At 41.7% G+C, this 22670-nt stretch overlaps 1 protein-coding gene across 1 annotated transcript in view; it reads left to right on the top strand.

Moving 5' to 3' along the window:
• LOC119653118 overlaps nt 1-22670 on the top strand; it is a 155754-nt gene that overhangs the window by 28235 nt on the left and 104849 nt on the right. The window contains exon 2 of the mRNA XM_038057642.1: nt 14007-14050. The gene's annotated coding sequence lies outside the window, so the exon portion shown is untranslated. The remainder of the gene's footprint in view (nt 1-14006; nt 14051-22670) is intronic.

The raw sequence follows: 22670 nt of genomic DNA, 5'->3' as shown, positions 1-22670 counted from the left end.
GTTGTTTTTCAAGTTCGAGGCACCATGCCAACGAGATAGCGATCCGGGTGCATATTGGCCCCCCTATATGTTCTGACATTCATCAAGGCTGAGAGGTGGCGGCGTTCGATCAACACGCGGTCAATTTGGTTGAAAGCGGTCCCGTCTGGAGAGGCCCATGTATGTTTGTGGACCACTTTTCGCGCAAACCAAGTACTTCCAACAACCATTTCGTATGACACTGCTAATTGGATAATCCGCAGTCCGTTATCATTTGTATTTTGGCGCAAGCTATGAGAGCCGTTGTATCGCCTGAATATGGGTTTCTTGCCTACTTGGCTGTTAAAATCACCAAGTATGATTTTGATATCATATCTGGGACAGGCTTCGAGGGTTCGTTCTTCTGTCTCGTAGAAGGTATCCTTCTCTGACTCTGTAGGGCCATGAACATTAATTAGGCTTATATTTCTAAATTTGCCTCGGAAGCGTTCGTTTATGTTTTCCAAGCCGACAACAGCGGGTTTGATTTTTTGGCTGACTATGAAACCTACTCCGAGCACATGGTATACTGGATGGCCACTATAATATATGGTGTAGCGGCTCTTCTCCAAGAAACCGGTCGGTATCGGCTAGCTCCTCATCAGCTTCATTTCTGTACAGGGAGCGCACGTTCCGTGAGAAAATGCGCAAATCGTTCTTCCTTTGTGGTTGCCGGGTTCGTCGTTGTGTAATACGTCCTGCCCGAAACTTCTGCTGTGGCTTCGCAACAAGTTGTTTTCCGTGTAGGGTTGTCAGCCCTACCCAACCGCAACCTGGAGGACCAATTTGTCCCGTTTTTAGGCGCGACAGACTCGCCTTCATCGTTCTCCGTCTGCAACTTTTCGTTAAGAAAGAGCTCCCAGCGATCACCATGTGGAGGTGGAGATAGGGTTTGGTAGTAGAGCTGTTGGTGTTGGTTCAGCAGGTATTTCCCAGGTTTTATGCTCCATCGTGGGTACCAAGTTTCGCCCTGGGACCTATACTACCCTTTGACCACGCCTTAGAGACAGCCAGAAGAAAGGGGCTCGTCCGCGTTTTGCTGTAAAAATAAGCACGTAGCAAGTCCACTTGGCAGTGATGCCTCAATGTCAATCACACCCATGTTCCCGATGTTACGAGGTAAGTTCAATGCCGTTCAAATCACCAACTCCAGCGTGAGTTCCTTGCTTCCTAGGTACTGATAGGAATCTGCCTGGGCGATAACTATGTCCAGCATGTGGCGGCATCTAAATATTAGACAAAAGACAACTGAAGCGCCTAGAACATTTTTGAATTGAATACGCTTAATAATAATAAAGTTGGACTTGCGTAGATAGATATATGTATGTATATGTCTGCAAATGCACCTCTGCCTATTCAGATGATAAACGATCAGAAAGTCAAATAAGCGAAAGCCAATTACCATTCGCATTCCCATGTTTTATTCTCTTAACAGATTTCGTATCAAAATTTCCCTTTCGTACGATTGCAGTCCGAGGCCAAAAACCTGAAGAATGTACAAACATGAAAGTGCTGAGTGATGCGTTATATGCAGATAATATTCTCGCAAATTAAGCTGGTTTCGCCTCTGTGTTTCGTGAGTAGAAACAAATGATTTTCTGGTCCGTGCTGCATTGGATTTACTTGATGCAGTCCCCAGGAACCAGTTCGCATCATCTGACCTCAATAGCCATCGCATCGAATCATGAAGAAAAACGATTCTCAATTACAATAAATTGAATAGCATTCGGTGAAAAGGAAATGAAAATTCCACGCTAAAATCTGAACCAGCTTGAAATTCACTTTTTTCATTTTTGCTTGTGCCGTCTAGATTTGAGTAGATTGCTATTTTTCGCCACATTTATGCATTTTCGGCATTTTCGAAGCGCATCTAATCGAATTTTTTTCTCAGTTTTATTTTACTTATAACTTTCAATAGATTCACTACTTCTCAATACTAAAAAGTTCACCTATATACGGTTGCTTTGGCATCACTTTATATACATTTTTCTTCAGCAAGTCATTCTCCAAACACAGATGTTCACAGATGTTCAATGGGAGATCTTGTGCTTGCATATCATCATTACATACTTACACGAGAGTATTTTTGAGCTCCAGGCATTAATCTTAAAAAATGCTTTCAAAGAGTCTCCGAGGCAATCAATTTGAAGTGAAACCGATTCTGTAAGCAACGCGGTAATTGCCCAAAATGGCCCCCTATATTGGAATGGTCGAATTCCAACTGATTTCGATATCATGACAGCCTTCGAAAAAGGTAATTTCGTTCACCGATTAAGTTCAGTAATAGTGATGGACTTAGGTTTAAAGTCTTTTACTGCGCTGAGATGATTATCGCCTAAATGATAGGCTTCAACATCAACTTAATCTCAACAAGTGCCTATTGTTTTCCCATTAGCGAAGATAGGTGTGAAATAGAAAAAATATTTTGGAAGATTTGGGGCACAAACCATTTTGATATAATTCTGAGTTTTAACTTTCAGGCTGGTGTCGTTTTATTTAAGTCCAAATTGAAAGTGGTGAAAATATTCCTATACAAAGCGAGACAAATATTGATTTCGAGGAAACCTAAGCGAAAGTAGACTTGCTCTTTGAATTACAATAATATACAGTTTTTACCAAGTCGGGTAACCGGAAGCTAGCCACTTCATGCGAGAAACGATGAGTGCGTGACAGTTCCGTGTGTACATATTTAAAAATTCAATTGCCCTTTATTTTCCAGAGAGCCATTTACGTAAACAATTTTATCTGAAAAGCACTGTAATGATAATAGTCAAAGTCATAGACTTCACACTAGGAGTTCGAAATTATTAGCAAATGTGAAGAGAAGATACAATAAATACCTAGGGAGAAGCAGATTCCTCATAAATGGAATTTCAATATGTCACTCTAATATCAATTATTCTCGTTATTTATGACATCAGCATCTTATTTGCTTGGTTTCAGATGCAGAAAATTCGCACGAAATTGGTAAGTTTGAACTGCTATAACTTTGATACCATTAGCTGGATTTCCACGAAACTTGGCAGCATTATCATCAGCATCAACGGCGCAACAACCGGTATCCGGTCTAGGTCTGCCTTAATAAGGAACTTCAGACATCCCGGTTTTGCGCCGAGGTCCACCCATTCGATATCCCTAAAAGCTGTCTGACGTCCTGGCCTACGCCATCGCTCCATCTTAGGCAGGGTCTGCCTCGTCTTCTTTTTCTACCATAGATATTGCCCTTATAGACTTTCTGGGTTGGATCATCCTCATCCATACGGATTAAGTGACCCGCCCACCGTAACCTATTGAGCCGTATTTTATCCACAACCGGACGGTCATGGTATCGCTCATAGATTTCGTCATTGTGTAGGCTACGGAATCGTCCATCCTCATGTAGGGGGCCAACAATTCTTCTGAGGATTCTTCTCTCGAACGCGGCCAAGAGTTCGCAATTCTTCTTGATAAGAACCCAATTTTCCGAGGAATACATAAGGACTGGCAAGATCCTATTCTTGTACAGTAAAGGCTTTGACCCTATGGTGAGACGTTTCGAGCGGAACAGTTTTTGTGAGCTAAAATAGGCTCTGTTGGCTGACAACAACCGTGCGCGGATTTCATCATGGTATTATCGGTTGTGATTTTCGACCCTTGATAGGAGAAATTATCAACGATCTCAAAGTTGTAGTTTTCTATCTTTATTCTTCCCGTTTGACCAGTGCGGTTTGATGTTGTTGGTTGGTTGGTTTTCGGTGCGGACATTGCCTCCCAAGATCTCGTGCCAATTGCCGCCCGCTCGATCTGGATGAAGGCAGTTTGTACGCCTCGGATGGTTCTTCCCATGATGTCGATATCGTCAGCATAGGCCAGTAGTTGGGTGGACTTAAACAGGATCGTACCTCTTGGATTTACCTTAGCATCCCGGATCACTTTCTCGAGGGCCAGGTTAAAGAGGACGCATGGTAGAGCATCCCCTAGTCGTAGACCGTTGTTGATGTCGAATGGTCTTGAGAGTGATCCTCCTGCTTTTATCTGGCCTCGCACATTGGTCAGGGTCAGCCTAGTCAGTATTATTAATTTCGTCGGGATACCGAATTCTCTCATGGCCGTGTACGGCTTTACCCTGGCTATGCTATCATTAGCGGCTTTAAAGTCGATGAACAGATGGTGCAACTGTTGTCCATACTCCAACAGTTTTTCCATCGTTTGCCGCAGAGAGAAAATCTGATCTGTTGCTGATTTGCCTGGAGTGAAGTCTCCTTGGTAGGGGCCAATGATGTTCTGGGCGTATGGGGCTATCTGGCCTGGCAAGATAGCGGAGAATATGATAGAGCATGATAGAGCATCCTCTTGTCGTAGACCGTTGTTGATGTCGAATGGTCTTGAGAGTGATCCGGCTGCTTTTATTTGGCCTCGCACTTTGGTCAGGGTCAGCCTAGTCAGTCTTATTAATTTCGGGATACCGAATTGCCTCATAGCCGCGTACAGTTTTACCCTGGCTATGCCATTATAGGCGGCTCTAAAGTCGATGAATAGATGGTGCAACTGTTCTCCATATTCCAGCAGTTTTTCCATTGCTTGCCGAACAGAAAAAATCTGATCTGTTGCTGATTTCCCTGGAGTGAAGCCTCTTTGGTAGGGGCGAATGATGTTCTGGGCGAATGGGGCTATCCGGCCTAGCAAGATAGTGGAGAATATCTTATAGATGGTACACAGCAACGTGATACCTCTATAATTGCTGCACTGTGTGATATCTCCCTTTTTATGTATGAGACAGATTATGCCTCCTTGCCAATCGTCAGGCATTGATTCGCAGTCCCATACCCTGAGCACAAGTTGATGAACCACTTGGTGTAACTGGTCGCCTCCATGTTTAACCAATTCGGCTGTAATTCCATCGGCTCCTGGCGACTTATGGTTTTTTAGCCGATGAATTGCATGGACTGTTTCTCCTAAACTTGGTGGTGGCAGTATTTGTCCGTCGTCTTCAGTTGGCGGGACCTCCAACTCGCCGATGTTCTGGTTGTTCAGTAGTTCATCAAAGTACTCAACCCGTCGCTCCAATATGCCCATTCTGTCGGATATCAGATTTCCCTATTTGTCTCGGCAGAATGAGCATCGAGGTGTATGTATTCATCCTGTTGACTTATTGGTAGAGCTTCCGCGCCTGGTGCGGTTGCTCTTTCTACTTTTCTAGTTCACAGACCTGTTGGTTCTCCCAGGCTTCCTTTTTCCGTCTGTGAAGTGGCTTCTCATCGTGATAGTACTCCATGCATGAATTTAAGAGGGTAATCCCGTGTGTCGGATCCGCGGAATCGAATTTTCTTTGGGCATCAGTTGTATCTAGATATAGTGTAGAATATATAGGGGCAAAGTTATTTTTTGATATTCGGAGTCGTTCGAAAATTATAGTGTTAAACACGTAATAAATCACATGCCAGATTTATGTCGATCGCCGTAATAAAGATCGTATTTATCGGTTCGAATGACGTTCGAATCACTTCACTAAAAGGACAAGAATTGAAGCCTAGGCTGTAGATGTGTTTCTTGAAGAAGCCTAAGGTTTATGGAGTAGGTATGGCAGATTAATGATCATTCAAAGCTCATTCAAAGCTCAAAATTGCATTCTACTTTTTAAATGCGTTTTTTTTCGAAATCACATGTTGAAAATCGGCTGCCACACAGCCCAAAATTTATCCAAAGAAATTCTTTGAAATTTTGACAACTTATGTAGAAATATTTCTACGGTCCGCAAAATAGGATAATTGCGATTCATTCAGTAGTTTTTTTTATTCATTGAAGAAGCCATGAAAAAACACCAAAATTCACAAAGAAAGTTTAACACGGCCCCAGAAATTTAGTTTTCAATATTTTTTAATAATCCTAGTTTGCGGACTGTAGTTAAGTCTATGCGTTAAAATGCCGTTTACTTTTTTCTTTAAGATCATCGCAGCGCCCTCTGGCGTGCAGCAGAAGATGACCTTTTTTGGAGTCTGTATTTCAATAACGAATGCTATGAAAAATTACTATGCACGATCAAGATATTAATAAATCTATGGTGAAAAATTGGTATTTATATCTTTATCCAGTTCTTCACAAAAAATTTCTAAAAAAAGACTAAAAAACGACCTTCACACGGGATGACCCCCTTAAGGCCGTTTTTAGTCAATTTCAAAATGTTGCATATCGGAATGGGACATATTTTGAAGCCTGGATTTCATAAGCACATAACCCTGATTTTTTTTCCAAATTTTTGGGTTGGGTCGCTTTAGGAAATGAAGCCTGTTACATTTTAAGTAAGTACACTTTGACAAATTAATATCAATTTCGGAAAGTTCTAAAAGAGACATTTCATTTGGTAAACCAAGTGACTATATTCGACATATAAATTTGTTTTCAAATATAAAAAAATACCTGCTTATGGGAGTAGCTAGCAAACACATATAGTTTTTGATGTCACAATTACGATTAATTAATTTCATGTTTAGCGTGTCTATGGCATTTAGTTTCTGCCACAAATCCCTGTTGAAAGTCCATTTCTGGTATCTGAAAGCAGCATTTGACATACCATAGGCTCTGCAACTGCTTATGTGGGTCCCATCATGGGCATCCGATATTTTATTTTTTTCCATGCTACAGTGACCAGATACCCACATAATGTCTACCGTATTGTATCTAAAAGTATAATCCAAACTAATTCTTCTTTTCCTTATCAATTACCCAGGTTGTCGAAAGATGGTTGCACATTACCCTTGTCCAAATTAAAAAGCTCACCACCTGTTTTTATCTATAATAAGAGGTAGACACCGGCTCCTGAAACTTGTTTTTGGCCGATATGCGCGCCACGTATGCTTCTAGTCTACCCCAGTTCTCTCCATGCTTGATACTAACTTTATGTTTCCCACCAAGCAGATTTATGGGGATCTGATTATTAGACGGCATTACGGGAACCGAATTCAGCTCTTCTATCTCTTCCAATGTCCTTTCCCGCTGAATCTCAATAGACCTAAATGAATTAGTCTATGAGCTGCTTTCATTACAGTTTTCTGAATATATACATGTATCCAATGATGTCAATGTGATTAATGAATCTATAAAGCTGCCTCGGATGTCCATTCCATCCCTGCCTCGGACATCCTCCAATACTACATGAAGGGTTTGGAAGCGGACGAAAATCACACTGAAAATCGACTAGTAAGTGTGAAAAAGTATCTTACATACCAAAGTAAGTAAGTAAGTAAGAAGTATCTTACATACCAAATACATAGTTTCTAAACTTTCCTTCGAACATGAAGGACGGAAGTTCGCGCCAACCTCGTGCCTGGCCGTCAGTCGTGTCCGTGACAATACATCAAACTTGAAGGAGTGCTCCCGTCATTCCAGGACTTTAAAGGGACTTTCGTATAGTAGCTGCAGCGACTTCTGAGGAAGTCCACTCTGATGAGGACCTATGAGCATGTCTCGAAGTCTTTGAGGAGGTCGAATTCCGGCGTCGTGTGTCGGGAGGGTGCGGTCGGCTGCAGTGTCGAAACCGCGCCCTTGAGCATATGGAGCATGAGTCACTTAACCTTGCTGCAACACAGTAGTCGCATGCCGTTTGAAACCAAGGAGCTTGCCTAGCACCGAAAAAAGTGGACTCAAACTGCATTCCTTGGTCTGTGATGATTACGGCTTTCACACCAAAGCGCTTGATACATTCTTGACAGAGGGTCTGGGCACGTTATTGTGCTGTAATGTTAGTCAGGGGTATTGCTTCAGGCCCCCGCGTAAGCTTACGTCCTTATTCATGACAGCAAGAAGTGTTTTCCAATGACCAACTGATTCGTCGTCCAGAATCCCGGAATAAATGGCCAAGGTCCCTTGTCTCAGGTCCCGCAGAATAAGTAGAAGTTTGAACCGAACATAGGAGACTAATTGAATTTGTATTTGGAGTTTGCCTCGGGCTCTGAAATCCTCCGTCGTCTTTTTGCACCACAGCGATTGCAGTATGATCGACCTCGGTGGAAACTCCGAGATTCGAAACAAATGCAGGTTCACTTCGGCCACTCGGATTTGGTTGGCCGACACGGTTGGTGCACATGGTGGCAAATGGTTTAAGAGTGCCCCTACATATTTCTTCTACATCAGCTATGGGTTTGGTTTAACAAGCATGTTTTTGACGAGAGTTCTGCAAGACCAGGAACCTGGGTACTGATGTCAAAATCATTAGAAGCGGTCATGCTGAGACATTTCTATTCCCAGGACGTAGTTGCTTTCATTCTGCAATAGCATATTAATGACAAAAGGAAACGTCAACGTTGTCTCAGCTAATTTACTGTGTGATTCTTTGTGTCCTCCACCAACATAAAAACAATTGATTAGAGACTGAAGGTTGCTAGATGAAGTCTAAATGTTGGACGACTGTTACTTAAAATTTAGTCTGGCTATAGCAGACGGCTGACTGGACAAAGTTCTGCAGTTCCCAAGGCAACTAAAGGCGCCTGAAGATCAATTAGCAGTTTAGAATGCTTTGAAGAGATTTGCCTTATCACCTAAGGTAAATGCAGTAAAATAGTTCCACGGCGGAATCGAGAACTGCAAAAACTCGGGAAGCCTTTTTTCTTTAAGAATTGATAAAAATCCTCGACGTAAAAAATGCGTTCATAACTGTAAAATGGAACAAAATCATTGAGCACTTGTCAATCTGCAGGCCCCGAAATACATTGTAGAACACCGGGAGCGATTTCGTACAAGAAAGAGATACCATCTTTCTAGTATGTCTTTTTCTGGGCTGCGTGCTTGCTTCATGGCGAAAGGCGGAATGTCGTCGGTCATTCAACCCAACTATGGATAATTATTTACTAACTATATTATTTTCTGACCTATAGTCATAGTCTCGAAAAAAGTGCTTCAATACGTTTCAAGGCCATGCACTTCGTCTAGGTTTTCAATGAACCGTTATTCAGGAGACCGCAAGCAAAATTTGAAATGACCTTGGTGAGAACTTGGCAGGGTTCTAAAAAAGATCGATATTACTTTTACGCTGATAGATGCCAGCCTAGCTCCCTAATTGCTACCCAAAATTGTGTAGTGTCCAGATTTTAGAAACAGATTGAGTGCATAGTACTTTGCGGCTGAAAGCATTATCTTGTATGAGGTGCTGATTGGACAAGCGCCGTTTCTGGGAAATAATAAATTATACACCAATTGTGGGGTACTGGAATACTGGTACATAGAATTTCCATCCGATTAACTCAGAGGAGTCCCTTGTTGATTAATTCAAATCAAATCAAAGATAATATAAAAACCTTTCATGTCTCAAATTGATGAAAGATGGCTCTCCAGACCGAGTGATGTGGGTGAAAGTGATATACACCCACCACCTGGTCACCATTACTCAACTTCCTGTTGGAAGCAAGATGTCTTCATTAAGTCTTACCAAAAGACCAAGGTAGTTTGAATTACTCAGTGGTTAGAGCACTAGGTGGTCGTACGAAAGGTCGCGGTTCATATCTCTCACTGGTGGCAGTTAGGTTTGTATTGTGACTTGACGGCGGATACGAGTCCACTCAGCTGTGAGTATAATATTGAGCCGCCCTTCAGTTTAACCTTCCAAATCGTACCCTTGACCTTGTCCTTTTAAACCAGGGTGGAAACCTCAAACCATTCTGGTCTAGTATTCGCAACTCCAGAAATTCTGTCCAACATTCTTCTATTTTGATCAAATTTGCTGGCTCCTCTGCTAACTCCCCCAAGTTACCTTGTGATTTACTATACCGCTACTTTTCTTCAATCTTTGGTTCGACTCCTCTCTCTTCTTCATTCCCACGACTGGATATGTCTTTGATCATCCCATTCGTTACCTCTTTCCCAGTCGACGACACAAACTTGTTGCCAGTGTTTGCCCTTGGCTCGGCGGTCTTCGAAACCTCTTTCTGATTAAGTCCAGTCGGTCGATTTCCCTCCGCCTTTCCAAACTTTTCAACAAAAGCCTCAACGAAAATTTTCCCAGTGTGTAGAACGAGGCTCTCACAAAAATGGCGATCGCCCTCTCGCTGAGAAAGACCGCTCCTCTCCTGCTATTCCAAACTGTGGGAAGGTACGAGAATGTCAGCGGCTGGTTGTCTGCCCACTTTGGCAAACTCATAGTAAAAAAGCGACATGATTTTATTAAACGTGGGCCCATTGTCCCCATCTTGCACTTGTAGCATAATGTGTTAGTAAATTCTTATATACCCTGCCATATAAAGTATATAGAATGGCCGAAAAAGAAATTCTCTCAAATACCAAAAAAGCTTTTTACTTGCAGTGTCAAGCTTCTACTTTCCGACTCTTTGATTATTACTTTTTGATTATACAATTCCTGCCCAATGAAAGTGCGGGAAAGCAACCTCAATTTGTAACTGTGCATTCAGGTTGGAAAACAAGATAATTCAACCTAGAAAATGGTCTACGTGGATTAAATGGCATAATCTGTTCTAATTTGCTTTCATATGTAGTAATTTATATCCTTTCTTCACGGTTGGGTTATATCACTAAGCTTCATTAAGATGGCCACAGCTACCAATGGTCAATTACTTTCGAGGTCTACGCAAAATACTCATTCGCCATGAATACGTTTACAACATCGTTCTCATCCGTACAGGGCCACTGTCGAAGATTATACAGCGCGTTAACAGATTCACATATTAAGATTTGATATCTTTTATGAAAACTGCATATGCATATATGGTTGCCAAGTACTTCCAAATGAGGCATAGTCGTCCCTGACGGCCTGCCAAAATATATTTCAGCTCCTTCTAAAACTTCCCTGCAGATGATACTCCTTCTCGACTATTCTGCTCTACGTGTTTGTAAGGCGACTCTTATGTCTACTTTCTTGGAATACATTGTATAACGGATGTAGCAATGGATTTGCCTCGCTTTCTTAATGTTTTACTAATCCAATATTCGAAATTGTATCAGGCCGGAGTGCCGCGATAAAATGATGTCGAGATTTATTGAAACCCTCCATGTCCCCCGATCGAAGCAGTGAAGTCAACGAGAATGGGAAAAGGTGATATTGGTCCCAAGATGTAAACTTAGCGGACTCAGTTTTGAACCTAAAATTCCTTGCTGTATGTGACATTCGCACCATTATATGTGGCTCTGATAATAACTATTCATTACTCTGGAAGGCACCTCCAAGGTTGATCGGCCCGTTCACGTTGCCCAAAGATTTCCCGAAATTGAAAAAGAGCAGGCGAGGCGGAGTTTTGAACTCCATTTCAGAATAATTCGAAGGGTTTTGATAGGAGCTACTGCAGAAGGATCCAGTGGAAACCAACCAGCTCTCTAACCATCTATTTTAGCAATTAACCACTTCCTTCACTCTCTGACAAAGATCTCGGATGCCCAAGATATCTCTTTGGGTGAGTAAGTGAGTATAAGATCTTTAGGAACTCCGGGAGCAACGATGAATAGCTCTGCTGGAAGACCGTTAAGCACAGCGGCTTTACTTTTTTTGAGTTAGGACCCTGACGATTATATTTCTAGTCGGAGGAGCAGTACGTATCTGCATGTGACGGTGATTAGCCATTTAATCTATGAGGGACGAAACTTTGGTGGTGGTGGGTGGTGGTGGATTTCTCAAGTTGCTTATAATCTTGAGTAGCTACAGGAATCCCCGAAATTCCTGCCATTTTCGTTAAGATCGTCGAAATATAATACATTTTTAGAACGCTGTACTATTGAAAAGCTTCTCGTTCTGAACTGAAATTCGCAATCAGTATCGTGTCCGAAACAGGCTCTCAAGTAATGTAGACGCGGCTTCTGTTTGCTGTAATCATAAATCCAAAGTGCTAGAGTGCTATCGTATATCCTAATTTTGGGGGTCTACTATACCATTATGGAAGATTTTATGCATGATGTGTTATAAAGAGATTTGGGTGTGCATTTGTCCCATTAGCATGCAGCACGTAAAATATGCATATATTATGTGAGAATAGCTACTTTCAAGTGATATTGACATTCATAGTCTTGAATTTTCAGAGGAGCAACAGATTTGACCTAGTATAACTTTGTTAGTAATAGTGCGATTTTCACCAAATTTGGTAAGATCATGCTCTATACTATAGCCTACATTGCTGCAAAATTCTGGGGTGAATTTAAGGGGGGTTTTCCTGTCAATTACTAAAAATTATAGTAATGTACTATTATTAACTTTATTTGAACAGGTATCGATATGGAGGGCATTTCGGAGCCTAGGCACTATATAGTCGCAGCCCCTTGATTTTTTTCAGACTGTCCGGGTTGGTAGTTCCTGAGAATGGGTTCGTTGAAAAAATGACCACTTTCAACCCCCCGCACTCCCCACCTTTTCAGCAAAAGTCAAAACTAAGACCGGCTTCGAAAAGTACTAATCGAGACCTTTAATTTGATACCCCACATGACTATATTTGATGACTACAAAAATGTACACCCCCCTTTTGCATGTATGGGGACCCCCCTTAAATTCAACGTAAAAGGATGTAACTCACTGTATGTGTGAGCGTTCACAGTTCCCACCTTTCTACCAAATTTGGTGTCAATCGCTATAACCGTCTCCGAAAAAATGTGTGTGACGGACAGACAGACAGACAGACAGACAGACAAACAGTAAACCGATTTTGTGTAAACACAAAACCTAGGGAGAATTAGATTCTTCTTGAATGGAATTTTAATATTTCACTCGAATTTCAATTATTCTCGTTAGTTATGACGTCAGCATCTTATTTGTATGGCTTAGGATGCTGTTAATTAGCACGAAATTGATAAATCTGAACTTCTATAACTTTGACACTAATAGTTGGATTTTCATGGAACTTGGCATGTGTATGCACGAGACTGTCCTCTATGCCGGTGCACCTAGGATGAGCTTAAGGGGAGTTTTTTAGTCAATTTCTAAAAGTTGATAATATACTATTAGTAAATTTATTTGAGCAAATACCGGAATGGGACATCTCTCGAAGATTAGATTTCACATAAGTGTTTTACACAAAACCTTGAAAAGGGCTGCAGATAAATAGATTCTTCATAAATGCGACTTTAAAATTCCACGCGAATGTCAATTACTCCCGGTAATTATGACGTCAGCATCTGATTTGCATGGCTTTGGAACCAGTAAATTCGGGCGAAATTGCTAAGTTTGAACTGCTATAACTTTGGCGGTAATTGCCTGATTTCCATGAAATTTAGCACATATATACGAAATATTGTCCCCTGTGCTGGTACAAAATTCGAAAGACCTAGGATGAATCTAAGGGGGTTTTTCAGTAAATTTCTAAAAAGTAGTAATATACTATTAGGAAGTTTATTTGAGCAGATATCGGAATGGGACATGCTTTGAGGCCTATATTTCATCTAGGCGCACCACCCTGATTTTTTTCGGATTTTTAGGTTGGGTAGTTTCCGAAAACAAGTCCTGTCTCACTTCAAGTGCGTACATTTTGACTCCTTGCTCACGCACTTTGCAATTTATGCCAAAAATTAATATCAGTTTCGGAAAGTACAAATCGGGACCTTTCATTTGATACCCTACACAACTATATCCGGTGAAAACATTTTTGAATCCCCCCTTTGCATGTATGGGGAGCCCCTTTTTAAACTTCACCTAAATTTATGCCACTCGCTGTATGCGTGAGATTTCATAGCTCCCATCTGTCCAAATTTCGTTCGGATCGGTTTAGCCGTCTTGGAGAAAAGTGCGTGTGACAGACAGACAGACAGGCAGACAGACATCGAATCGATTTTAATAAGGTTTTGTTTTACACAAAACCTTAAAAACGAATACCATTGAAAATCCTACTTATTCTCTGAGACGCTTGTCGTTTGCTTTTTCTTACACGGGGTTGCAACCGTTCTTGACGAAATTGACTGTGTAGTATAATTCTGCTGTCATGAAGATAACTTTTGCTCATGATTGCAGTGTGATTAATTCGTGAGTCGTTATTGAATATTATTATTTCAACTTTAACATAGGAGTAACGTCTGATTTACTTTATTTACAGGCTTTTCCTAATAAGTCCGCAATCATAAAGCACCAAGAAAATAGGTAAGTCACTTTTTAATTCAATTTTGGTCCAGTTCAGTTTACATATTTCCAATGAGTGGAACAGAGACGAACCATAAATTTTACTTTGGAAAAAATTTTATTTGCTGGTAAGATCCCTTAAATTTATTTATTACATTGTGGGTGCTTTACTTTACGCAATGACGAATACAGATTTCAGCGGTTTTATTTGATGGGGTTCGTCTCTTGTTCTTTGCTCACCATAATCATGTTGTTTGTTCATTTATTAATATCGTGATTAAGGTATCATAAAATGTTAGATACCAGTTGCTAGTGATGTTTAAGAAATCGTCACAAGATGTGCTAGGGTCTCAGGAGCTTGACAGAGACTGAATGAATTACCTAAACAATACTATACGCATTGTAAGGCTAGTCTTTTGCAACACACCTTCGGTGGTATCCGAGTGTCGTCCGTTGAACGTGGTCATCCTATTATAGCTTCCGAAGCTAAATTACTTTGGAGACTTCAGGGTCGTCAAATAATTGGTTTTGTTGGTGTTTATCTTTAGTTCGACTCTATTTGCCTCTCTTTCCAAATTCAGAGCCGTTTGGCGAAATTCCATGACTCGGTGAGAAAGCAAACAGATGGCATCAGCTTAGTCAAGGTGTTTAGCATGCCATCCGTTGCTATTTCTGGAAGGTTCTGCTTCGCTTACCAAACGTAACGGGGAATTTGTTGCACCATGTCGTATGCGAGGCTCCATTTTCTTTCGTTTTTCATAGAAGTGGAGCTGTTAAGCCCGGAGCCCACCGCCGCTCGTAACTACAGTGTCACGTTCATCGATTCCCCATCAATCCTTTGGTATGCGGCCGACAACTACATTTGCTCTGGGGGTAAAGGCACTTTACTGAACGACAACTGTATCTCATAGATTGCCTGTGTTGAATATGTTGAATATCTCTCTGTTCCCATACGAGCATACGCAGTAGCAATACCCAAGCAAAATGAATCGAGGCTAATGCCAACACCCCTTTTGTTACGCACGTCCAAAAAACAACTCATAAATTTTCTGTTGATCTCCATTTGGTCGTTCTGATTAGATATCAATCAATATCAACAACTACTTTGGCAGGCCCCGTGCTTGAATAGTGTGCCACCGATGGCGTCAGGATCCTTGGAGCTGAATGCCCATCACCCATAACGATTAGGAAGCCTATCCACAACTTCAGAACCACCTGAAGAACGTGATCATTGATACTGCCACAAATATACTTGACCCCAGCCGCAAAAAGAGTCGGAACGGCTGTTCGACGATGAATGTAGGCTAGCAATGGAACGGAAGAATTCTGCATACCGAGTAATGTCGCATTCTCAAAGAACGTGGGCACGCGCAGAGACTTATCGCGAACTCCGTCGAGCAGAGAAGCGACTTCACAGACGGAAAAAGGAAGCCTGGGAGAACCAACAAGTCTGTGCACTCGAAAAGTACAGGGAGCAACCGCACCAGACGCGGAAGTTTTACCAACAAGTCAGCAGGATGAAGCCTTATACACCTCGATGCTCATCCTGCCGAGACAAAGAGGGAAATCTGATTTCGACAAAATGGGCGTATTGGAGCGATTGGTTGAGTATTTTGATGAACTGTTCAACAACCAAAATATCAGCGAATTGGAGGTCCCGCCAACTGAAAACGACGGACAAATACTGCCACCACCAAGCATAGGAGAAACAGTCCATGCAATTCATCGGCTTAAAAACCAGGAGCCGATGGAATTACAGCCGAATTTGTTAAATATGGAGGCGAGCAGTTACACCAAGTGGTTCATCAACTGATGCTGAAAGTATGGGACAACGAATCAATGCCTGACGACTGGCAACGGGTCATTATCTGTCTCATACATAAAAAGGGGGATACCGCGCAGTGCAGCAATTATAGAGGTATCACGTTGCTCAGTACCATCTATAAGATATTTTCCGCTATCTTGCTAGGCTGGACCACCTACCAAAGAGGCAAATCAGCAACAGATCAGATTTTCTCTCTGCGGGAAGCGATAGCCATCAGTTGCACCAACTTTTCATTGACCTTAAAGCCGTCTATCACAACATAGCCAGGGTAAAAATGTACAGGGCCATCAGGGAATTCGGTATTCCAACGAAATTAATAAGATTGACTAGGGTGACCATAACCAATGTGTGAGGCCAGATAAAAGCAGCAAGATCACTTTCAAGACCACTTCACATTAAAAATGGTCTAAGAGAAGGGGATGCCTTCTCATGCGTTCTCTTTAACCTGACCCTGGAGAAAGTGATTTGCCTTGTCGATGTAAATGCGAGAGGCACCATCCTCTTCAAGTCCGCCCAATTACTACGCTGACGATATTGACATCATAACACAACTCGAAATGTACATACTACTTTCATCGAGATCGAGCAAGCGGCGTGATATCTTGGGATGCACATTAATGAAGTCAAGACGAAGTACATGGTGGCAACGTCAGCGCCAAAACCAATAGCGAAAGAACGAACAACATCAAATGCCACTGGTCAAACGAAAACAATGAAGATAGGAGATTACAACTTTGAGACCATAGAAAATGTGTCCTATCTAGGGTCGAAAATCATAACCGCTAACAGCTACGGTGATGAAATCCGCGCACGGTTGTTGCCAGCCAATGGAGCCTATTTCAGTTTATAAAAACTGTTTCGCTCGAAATGTCTCACCATAGGGTTAAGGCTCTTACTGTAGAAGACTATGTTCTTGACAGCCCTTCTGTATTTCCCGGAGACTCGGGCTCTTAGCAAAAAACTGCGATCTCTTGGCCGCATTCGAAGAAGAATCCTCCAAAGGATTTTTGGCCCTCTACATGAGGATGGACGATTCTGCAGCCTACATAACGACGGAATCTAGTAGCGATACTACGACCGTCTGGTCGTGGATAAAATCCGGTTCAACAGGTTGCTGTGGACGGGTCACCCCTGGAAAGTCTATAAGGGGAATATCTATTGTAGAAAAAAAGACGAGGCACACCCTACCTGAGACGGAGCGTTGGCGTAGGTCAGGACGCTGGAAAGCTTTTAGGGATATCGAATTGGTGGACCTCGGCGTAAAACCGGGGTGTCTAGAGTTCCTTACTAAGGCAGGCCTAGACCGGATACCGGTTGTTGCGCCGTTGATGATGAGTGGTTGAACTCAGGGTCAAGCAATGAGCAACAACCCGATCCAGGATTCTCGTCTAGTCTACTCCAGAAAATTCGTTCTTTTCCCACTTTATTGGTACTCATACGGAATATTGTGATATTAGGTTGTCTAATAAAATCAACATAAATATTAGTGATTTAGATAAGCTGCAAATAGTGATGCATTTGCTTAATTTGGCGTCGACCCGCTCATTCAGAGCTTATGCGGTTTACATATTTGCAACTTTTTGAATTCTTCTCTCTACCTTACGAGTATGTATGCCGCCTGTGGGTAAGAGATAAGTTGGGAAAATTCTCACGTTCAGCAAAATGTTCAATTATTCAACGCTGTAAGACGACTCCGTCTAAAGCGTCAAACATCACCTTGGAGTGGCTTATGCTCATATTAGGGATGGATTAGTATTCTGCTTATCGTAAAGCAATTAATGATTAGTGAAAGAAAAAGGTTGTTAGTTTCCTTTTTAATGTTTTGTGTAAACACAAAACCTTATTAAAATCTGTTTACTGTCTGTCTGTCTATCTGTCCGTCTGTCTGTCTGTCCGACACACGGATTTTTCTCGGAGAAGGTTACAGCGATTGATACCAAATTTGGTTGAAAGCTGGAAACTGTGAACGCTCACGCATACAGTGAGTTACATCCTTTTACGATGAATTTAAGGGGGGTCCTCATACATGCAAAAGGAGGGTGTACATTCCTTTTTCATCAAATATAGTCATGTTGGCTATCAAATTAAAGGTCTTGGTTAGTGCTTTTCCAAGTTAGTATTGATTGGTTTTAGCGTTTGTTGGAAAGGTGGGGAGTGCGAGGGGTTGAAAATGATCATTTCTCAGAAACTACCTAATCGAAAAATCTGAAGAAAATCAGGAGGCTGCCACTATGTGGTGCCTGGGCTCCGAAATACCTTCCATACTGATATCTGTACAAATAAAGTTAATAATAGTATATTACTATAATTTTTACTAATTGGCTACAGAACCCCCTTAAGTTCATGCTAGCAACAATATAGGGTATAGCATACAACATGATCTCACCAAGTTTGGTGGAAATCGCACTATTACTAACAAAGTTATACAAGTTGTCGCTTCTTTGCAAATTCAAGACTATGAATGTCAATATCATCCGAAAGTCGATATTCTCACATAATATATGCGTATATTGCGTACTACCTGTTAACAAATACACAAAACCTTTCGTACCTGAAGCGTCTAGCTTTCGGTTTCCCGGCTTGTTTTCGATTATTTATGAACGCATGTATGTATTTACAGCTCCCCTTTAGACACCACGCTATCGTGGTGGAGGAGCCTGTAGTAGACTACCAATACATTAAGGGTGTCAAAAACACATGAAGATGAATGCAATGGATTGTAACTCTCCAAGTGGTAATGAGTGAAAGATTTTGAATTCACCCTCAACTCAGGTCGTGGCCGAGGAATGGTGTTTAAAGACCTTACAAGATTAATATTCCTCTACCGGAAAACAGTGGAAGACATGCTCTTCACTTCAGAGGAAAGCCTGCACTCAGTATTTACGGCGGTCAGCCAAAAAGGATAACACAGCAACTCTCTTGATAAGAGGAACTGGAAATTTGACTACGACCCGCCCGGGAGAGATCTGCAAATGCAAACTTCAGCCGCAAAGGAGACATGAATACACGCTTATCTGTCAGAACTATCTCTTCCGTCTCTAACAGGAAAAGAAAGGGAAACTTGTGATGAGGATGCAACTGGTCTAACACTGGTATATGGAAAGAGATGGTCTGCAGCCCGGACTCCGCGAAATTTGGCAGGCACCCAGCTGATAACAACGGAAGTGGAAGTTTCTTGCAAATGAGGACCGGGGCGTTGCTACACCACCAAGTGTGGCGATGTACAGAGAAATCGGACATATCGGACTTTCGGCGGGAGATGAGAAGAAGCTGGTATCCCCGGTGAGACTCACACGGAATTGGGACACTGCGAAAGCGGTTGATACCAATGAAAAAGTAAAATCTGTTGTACAATCCTTTGAACACTTCAAAGCACCTGGCATGGATGGTATCTATCCCTCAATGCTAAAAGAAGGTATAGAGCACTTAGAGCAACTTTCAAGAAATATTTTTCGAAGATGTCTTGTTCAGCGCTGCATGCCTACTCTTTGGCGGAATGTTATTACTATTATTCTGTTAAGGAAAACTTGCACCGCCTTCTTTAAGAACTATTGTGCCCCTTTTACAGATTATAGTGTACCTATTAATCATAGTATCTGGAGCAAAGCCTATAACCGCTAAGAATTTTAATATATTCCCTACTTCCAGATCTTTCAACTTTGTATCTGATATTAAGTGTTCCCCCAGATGCCTCGACATACTTTGCACAAGTGCCGGAAACTGTCCCAGAACGCGTATACAGATTTCATCACACTCCGCACTGAACTTGAAGGCACTCCCCGTAGATATCCCTAGCTTCCCTAGGTGATAGTTTAACCAACAGTGACCAGTGAGAATTCCCACTATGATTCAGAGGTTCTTTCTGATGAGGTTAAGCGGGCGCATGGGTTCGAATCCCCCAACAAGCACCCTGGAATGCTCGATTCCTGGTAAGCCCGCCCAGTATAGTTTCCTCAATCGTTCCTCTTCATTTCTTAATGTCATAACCATGAAACCGTTTGCGATTCTACAGAAGGGGTCTGGCCCATGTAAAGGCGTTCCATACCAGTTTAGAGTTTAAGCCGTATGTCGTATGCCTTATCACGACAATGTGTTTCAAATTTCTTATCAAAGTGAAACGTTTTTGTAATGTTATCCCTTGTTATTCGGGATACCGCCTAGAAAGAATATCAATTTTCCTTCGATTAAGGCCCGCCCCACTGACACTTCCGGCCATCCTGAATATTGCCCTGCATCTGTATGTGCAGGTGGAGAGGTTCCCAGACGGACCTCCAGGGATGTCTTCATTGCCTCACTGATACACACACAAGCCAGTCTTTCGAATTTGTGTAACTCCGTGGCTTGTGTGCTGAGTTCAGTTCTTTCCACCCAGATTACCGCGCCATAGGTAATCATCGGCCTTTCTATTTCAGTGAATATCCAAAGTAGTATCTTTGGGTTGCAATTTTTTTCTGCTATGTACCTGCACCTCATCAGAACCCTCGTGGCTTTTGACCTCTGTTTGTCGTTTCATTTTCATGTCATGCAGCCTTATGGCTCTCAGGTGATGATATTTACGTCTTCTAGTAAATGGTACTATGATAGTTTTGGCTGGATTGATCCGTAGTCCCACCTTCCTGAACTAGGCACTAGTAGCCCTTAGTCCAGTTTGGATTCTGTCATATAGGGTATCCTCATATTTACCCCTACAGATTAAAACAATGTCGTCCGCGTAATCGGGAATGTTAAGGCAGTCTTCATACCTAAGCCTGGGAAAGATGACTACTCAAATCCAAAAGTTCAGCTTAACATCATTCTTGCTGAAATGTCTGGAGAAACTGATTGGGCGCCACATTTGCGAGAAAACACTAAGATCGCACCCACTGTGTTGGACACTGTTTGACTGTCCACAAAGGTTTTATTTACAGAACTGAATGGTCTTTGCCTTTTATGGATGAGAGGTACAAACCTTCAACTCTTCGAAGAATTGAAATATCTATATATATTGAACGTACAGGCGAAGATGAAACTACGGGGAACATCATGTAGGGGTAAAAACGGGGGTAAAATTAAACCAGCCGACATGGGGACTTAGGCCTTGTAGCAATGTGGATATATGTTGCTATCGTTAAGCCGAAGTTTGTTTATGTATCCGTGGTGAGCGTAGGTAAAAAAAAGAGTTTTCGCTGCAAACTCGTCACACTGCAAATAACGGTGTCCTTGGGTATTACCGGTGAACACAACATCCGACGCAGCTATAAATGTATTACTCAATTTGAAGCCCTTGGATTTGTGTATTCCAAGCACTACAGTGAGACACTCATAGACTAATTCGATTCGATCTATGTGGAAACAATGAAAGTAGAGAATTGGAGGAGTTATTGGGAGCACTGAGCCTTCTGATTCTCGGACCATACATCTGTTTGTTACAAGATATGAAACTATCTTGAAACGAAGAGAAAACTGGAACAAACCAGAAGAATGCGTGTAATGATATACTGATGTCTTCTATTATACACAGACGGCTCTAAAATTGAAGAGACCTCTCGAATTAAAGTGACAAATGGCCTCTTTCCTTGGAATAATATGCAGCGATTTTCAGGCTCAAGTATATGCGACCCTAAGGGTGGCAACCTGGCAACACACCAAACTTTTTCTGTCAAAACCAAACACACATACGGCAAAGTTTATACTGCCGAAAAGCAGGAAGACTTATGGAAGTATTGTAGGCATTTTGACCGGGCATAATAATTCACTGGCTGGACAGATGCGCAGAATAGGGATTCTTCAAGATGATACGTATCCACCCTGTAATGAGGAAGCTGGATCCACGGAACATTTTCTGTGTGAGAGTCCCGCATATGGGCGCACCAGATACGCACATATGTATGTACACCGAGATAGAGAAGTTCATTGTTAATTCACCTCTCCAATGTTGAGGTTAGAATCCAAATTGTATAGATAATTGTTTAAATACCTTGAATTATCCGAAATATCACATCGAGGGCGAACTTTCTTTTCAGTTTAATACGCATGAGATACATCTTCGAACGTGTCAACAAATTTCCTGGGGAATTCGTTATCTCTCCCTCCACACATGCAACTTCTACCCATTATTCATTTTCGTTTTACTTTTCCACATTTGACACAGAAACCCAATTTTATTTTCGCTTCATATTCGGCTTATATTTTTTGGTTGCGCCGATGGTAATACTCGTCCTTTTATTGAGTTAGTTTCTAATTATAAATATTACAACCACATGTTGATTCTTGACGAAGATTGGGTTAATAGGAGCTGACCTGGAAAATTAGAAGATGCTTTGGGAGCATTGAACAGAAGAAAATCGAAGGAAGGTTACATATGAAGTTATCAACTTCAATTAATGCGAGCTAAGTGAAATAAATTGACGGTGGTGAAAAAGATAATTTATAATATTGCGAATTGGGAGCAGAGAACTTCAGGAATAAGGAATTTTGTCTTTGAAAGAACATTCCTTCGCAACTGTATTGAAGTTTGAAATAGCGTTGGCGTTAATTACATGTAGTTTATGACGTGATGAAGCAAAGTTTGCATTGAATACAAGCGTGTATCTCTTAGCTTTCAGATTTAATGTCTTTTACGGTCCATCTTCTTTCATTCTTTTCATCCAATGCGAAAGATATGAAATCGTCTTTACTATCACCAAATGTCTTGGTAGCTCTATTGCAAAATATTATATCATCATTACCATCAACGGCGCAAGAACCAGCATCCAAACTAGGCCTGCCTGCCTGCCTCTCGACATCCCGGTTTTGAGACGAGAGCAGAATGTCTGGCGTCCTGGCGTTCGCGATCGT

This window comes from Hermetia illucens, chromosome 3 (genome assembly GCF_905115235.1).
Source record: "Hermetia illucens chromosome 3, iHerIll2.2.curated.20191125, whole genome shotgun sequence".
Classification (NCBI taxonomy): Eukaryota; Metazoa; Arthropoda; class Insecta; order Diptera; family Stratiomyidae; genus Hermetia; species Hermetia illucens.
Note: the sequence above shows the minus strand (reverse complement) of the source record. Positions and strands in the feature narration are given on the sequence as shown.